Raw genomic sequence first — 5,821 nt, forward strand, 5'->3', positions numbered from 1 at the left:
TCCACTGGTTAAAAGGTGAAGAGTCTGTCCATTTGCAAGTGACCGCCGCTAAGACCGCCGCCGGGCGAAATATTTTTCTCCTGCGGGTTTCTCGGCGTCAGCTGCGTGGCTCCAGGCTTTACGTCCGCTGGGTTCTTGGGGAAACGCGCAGCTTAAAACTGGAGAAGAAATTTAAAACCAATTACAAGGAGCAGGTGCTGGGGTGGAAAAAGATGTCTTCGGATATTTTGGTGCCTGGGCCAGAATATGGCAGTGGAGGCCCCCATGGCATGACAGTGAGAAACTACAACATTGACAATTTGCTGTCCTATAGTGGGACCCCAAAATCCAACTCCTGAGTAGGGTTGCCAGGTCCCTCTTTGCCACCGGTGGGAGGTTTTTAGGGTGGAGGGCGGGGTTTGGGGAGGCAGGGACTTCAATGCCATAGAGTCCAATTGCCAAAGCGGCCATTTTCTCCAGGGGAACTTATCTCTATTGGCTGGAGATCAGTTGTAATAGCAGAAGATCTCCAGCTAATACCTGGAAGTTGGCAACCCTACTCCAGAGGCAAGGCCGTCTCCCCCTGCCTGATGGCAAGGCCAACCTGATTTTTTACTATTTCACTACGTAGAAGCAGTGTTCTACTAGGTTGATATCTGCACACATAGTATATGAGAGACATATACTAACCAGTATTACAACTAGAACCAATCTGACCAGATGTTTGAGTAATTGGTAATAGATTTTACAACCTATACACATGCCTGGTTGGGTTTGAACTGTTTGTATATGTATTTATTTATTTATTTCTGTAAATGTGTGCAGGCTTAACATGTGTTTTAATTAACCACTGATGAAGGCCCAATAGGCCGAAACACATTTGGTATGTGGTTACAGAGATCAACCCTAGGAAATGCCATTGTGCTATTTTAATGTTTTTAAATGTTTTTAACCTTTACATAGCGCTTCTAATAAATTATATTTTCAGTATTTATATACATATATTTTTTCTTTCTTTCTACCCATCCTTGGGTACCCAGCTTCTGTTTTCAGGTTGGGTTTTATTCCCCTCTTTTTTCTTCCACACATGTTTTTAACACAGTCATATGGTTTTAATTGTAAGCCGCCTTGTGCCGGCCTCTGAAGAGGCAGTATAGAAATAAATCCATACATACATACATATTAAGTTTTCCCGACAAGCAAATAGTGACTCCCTGGGGCTGTTTCGGGTCAGGAAAACAGGACAAAATTACAAACAAATGGGTGTGCAAAGTGCTGTGTGGTCACAGCTAACTTATTGTGACCCTGTAGGGTTTTCAAGGCAAGAGATGAACAGAGGTGGTTTGCCATTGCCTGCCTCTGCTTAGCAACCCTAGACTTCCTTGGTAATCCCCTATCCAAGTACTTTCATTCATAGGGTCGCCATGAGTCGGAAGCGACTTGACGGCACTTAACACACACACACACACACCCAAGTACTAACCAAGGCCGGCCCTGCTTAGTATCCAAGATCGGACAAGATTGGGCTAGCCTGGGCCATTCAGATCAGATATAAATAGAAACAAAACACTTTGAAGCCACCTTATAGTATCTGGCCACTGGTCCATCTAGCCTACCAGAGATTCTCTTAACTGAAGATGCTGGAGACTGAACCCAAAGCCTTCTGCCTTTATCTTGCTGCTGAGCCGCAGTCCCCCCTCCAAAGCACCCAGCCTCTGGAGTTCACGGCCACATCTTAGCCATTAGGGTAAGCAACTTTTAGAAAGCGTTTAAGAACAATCAGAAAAGAGAAGTGTTTCAAGAGCTGTTCAGCGTGGTAACTAAGAACGAACTCCAAGGTCAGAGGAAGCCTTCCCACCTACAGCAATCTGCTTTCAGTGATAAGCCGTGGCCAGAGAGATAGGAGGGCAGAGGATGAGTCCTTTCGATTCATCACACGCCATTGAACTATGGAACTCACCCCCTCAAGATGCTGTTGCGAGGACCTCAGCTAGCATGAAAGAAAGAGAAAAGGATTGGATGGGAAAAGACATCTAGGGGTGGTGATTAGCCAGGATATGTTCACATGGAATATCTGCATTCAGAAAGAATACACCTCCAGCTGGGCAGGGGGCATACCTGGCTGGTTACTGTCAGCGATAGCTAAGGACTTTTCACATCACCCTCGCCATGACAAATTCCTAAATCACCTGGGAGTTATTTAAAGTGCTTTTCATCTCCAGCAAAAGCGGTTAAGATGTAGACAACCCAGCCGTTTTAAAGACATTTTTAGGTAAGGAAGCATGCCCACGTGCCCATTTCATAAATTAAATGGAACATATCTAGACTGCAGCAGATAGCACTGGGGAAGACAAGGTTGGTTTTGTAGTTGTATGATTAATGCTTTAACAAATGCAATGCAACAGTTAGAGAGTTGGACTAGGTTCTAGGAGATCCAGGTTCAAGTCTCCACTCTGCCGTGGAAACCTGCAGAGTGAGCTTGAGCTGGTCATTCTCTCTCAGCCTAACCTATCTGAAAGGATAAAACAGAGGAGGGGGGTGATATGAACAACTCTGAGGCCCCGTTAGAGAGAAAACCATATAAATATATTTAAATAAATAAAATTTCAAGACCAGCAGATTAACTTTCATCTGCATGGCTTCAGGTACCTATTGTGGATCATAAGGGATTTGCAATTGTATTTTGACTGTCCCTTTCAGCAAAGGATCCAGCCAGAGTTCATAGCTAGAACATTGGGCTGTGGCTGGTGAAAGCCAGGTTCCCACTAAGCCACGAAATGCATGGCTCGAATTTCACCTGCTCACTCTCAGACCAGCCTACCTTACAGGGAGAGCCTCCAGCTCATTGGATGAACGTGGGTACACGCACACATTTTATAGACAAAGCATAGTGGGTCCCTGCTGTCCACATAACTAGCAGCCTCACTCCTTCCAGCGTACACACGTGGACATTCCTCCACTCCTCTGATCAGAGTGTCGCAAAGGATCATCTTGGAGAGCGTGGGACAAGAGAGAGAGGATCCATCCCATAAGATCCATGGCAGACTTATCAGAAAAGCACATCCGAAGCCTCAGATCTCAGTGATTCTGTCCCCCGACTCTCAGCTGCAGGGGGGAGTTCACAAGCGGTGAGCTGTACCTGCTGGAAATGTCAGCAGAACTCAGGCAGCTTTAGATTCTCTAGTCCCAGAATAAGCACCCCACGCAACCGTCCCCGTGCAGAGAATGCAATGTCCCAGGCTGCACACCTTGTCAAATATTTGTTAATCATCAACTCACCCAGAACCATCTCCAAAGTCCCTGGGAGAATCACCGCCCGGGATCGGCAGGTGAGCAGCTTTCAGTTTTGCCCGGGGGGACAGCAAAGCTGGGAATGCAGCATCAGAGGGCCTCGAGAAGTAATCGACAAGACGCTCTTCCCGAGGTGGTCGCACCAGCCCCTGAAACTCACAGCTCGGCTGGCAGGGGGAAAATCAATGCCTGGTGTAAACATGGAGAGGTGACTCAGCTGGACTTTACACCTCTGAGTAGGACGTGAGAAAGTGCCGTCAGAATGACCCCACCGATCAACAGGCGGCGTGTGGTGGAACTTGGCGTGTGTTGAACTTTCCGCAATCTCCCGCATCAGCTTTCGGAAAAGACCGTTGCCAGCAGTGCCGGAGGCCGCAAATTACACCCACTCTGAGTCAGCTCTTCCCCCGGCCTCATCCTTCATAAGTGAGCCATTCTGCAATCACAATTACATCCCATAACTAACTTATGGCACTTGCTACTGCAAGGTGTGGTGGAGTCAGCCGCTCACTGAATTGGCTTTTTAAAAGGATTCGCCGCATTTGGGGAGGAGAGAGAGCTGTTGAGGGTGACTAGACACTGTTCTAAATGGCACCCAGACCTGCGGAAGAATCACATTGCGGAAGGCCTTTGGGCACTCCCATTGCAAACAGAATCTGACATGAACGTAGGAACGCCACTGAATTTTGCAACAGTCATTCTTAGAGCTCTTTGAGCTTCAAAGTGGTCAGAGCCCTTCAAAGTTTAGAGAATCCTGATTGGTAGGGAAGGGTCCGGTGGGGTCCATCTCAGATCTCCCTTGCTCAAAAGCTGTTGGGTGCTCAAATGCACCAATCTGAGCAGGCCTTCTCTGCTCCTGAGGATGTTAGGGCAGTTACGTCCCAATCCCTACATTAGAAAATTACACTCCACGGCCAGGTGGTTTAGTGGTTAAGAGCGGCGGACTCTAATCTGGAGAACCGGGTTCGATTCCCCACTCCTCCACATGACGCCTGTTGGATGACCTTGGGCCAGCCACAGTTCTCTCGAACTCTCAGTCCCACCTACCTCACAAGGTGCCTGTTGCGGGGAGAGGAAGGGATGCAATTGCAAGCCAGTTTGAGACTCCTTAAAGGTAGAGAAAATCAGGGGGCCGGTGGCGGACCTGTCATCCGAGCGACAGCCGCCAAGAAATCGGCTGTGGTCGCTCTGACGGGGCTCTGCTGAATAGCCGGCGCCATCTTAAAGGAACAGCAGAAGAAAGCGAGGTGGGATCCGATTTTCTTACAAGGTTTCAAGGCATATAGCTGTACATAGATTCGCATCCGCTTGTATTGTACGGCTACATGCCTTGATCCTAGAACACATGTTCTGAGTAATAATGATTGATCGTCGTGGGATTGCCAGAACTGAAAAAGCTTGTGCGAAATAGGACTCAATACCGGAAACCTATCTTTATTCTTGGCATTCTTGGACTTTACCATTTCTATGTTGTTATAACAGGGACATTGTTCCTATGTTTTGCTCTTGTACTCGTGTTTCTATATTATATTGATATTTATGGTGATGCTTTGTGTAGTTCTCTGCATTTTTTGCCATAAGTGCCGTTTCTTTTGCTAACTAGCTAGCCTCCAGGTGGCTGGAGATCTCCTGCTATTACAACTGATCTCCAGCCGACAGAGATCCGTTCACCTGGAGAAAATGGCTGCTTTGGCAATTGGACTCTATGGCACTGAAGTCCCTCCCCTCCCCAAACACCGCCCTCCTCAGGCTCCGCCCCCAAATCTCCAGGTATTCCCCAACCCTAGGGTTGCCAAGTCCCTCTTCGCTACCAGCGAGAGTTTTTTTGGGCAGAGCCTGAGGAGAGTGGGGTTTGGAGAGGGACTTCAATGCCACAGAGTCCAATTGCCAACTGGAGAAAATGGCCACTTTGGCAATTAGACTCTATGGCATTGAAGTCCCTCCCCTCCACAAGCTCCGCCCTCCTCGGGCTCCGCCCCAAAAATCTCCTGCCAGCCGTGAATAGGGACCTGGCAACCCTATCCACAACTGGTTCTCAACTCCTCTCAACATTTCACACATCCTGAAGCCTGTTCAGTCCTCATCAGACTATTGCTTTTGCCCTCCCCATCTAGGAATGCCAACTGCCAGGTAGTAGCAGGAGATCTCCTGCTAATTCAACTCATCTCCAGCCGATAGAGATCAGTTCACCTAGAGAAAATGGCCACTTTGGCAATTGGACTCTATGGCATTGGAGTCCCTCCCTGCCCCAAAAATTTCCCGCCGGTGGCGAAGAGGGACCTGGCAACCCTATCCCCACCCCAGTTTTTCTGTATCACCATTATGACTTTGGGCCAATCATTCTCTCTCATCAGCCTAGCCTACCTCAAAGGGTGTTTATAAGAATAAAATAGATGTACGAAATGAAGTTGTGATCCTCTTCGGACCCCCATTGGTGAGAAAAGGGACATATAAATACTCAAATATAAAAATCCTCTAAGTATGTAAAAACCCCTACGTTGTCAATGGTTGGCATGATTTTGCTGCTTTTATGATTAGCACAAGCGAATTA

Source organism: Euleptes europaea, chromosome 19 (genome assembly GCF_029931775.1).
Source record: "Euleptes europaea isolate rEulEur1 chromosome 19, rEulEur1.hap1, whole genome shotgun sequence".
NCBI classification, from domain to species: Eukaryota; Metazoa; Chordata; class Lepidosauria; order Squamata; family Sphaerodactylidae; genus Euleptes; species Euleptes europaea.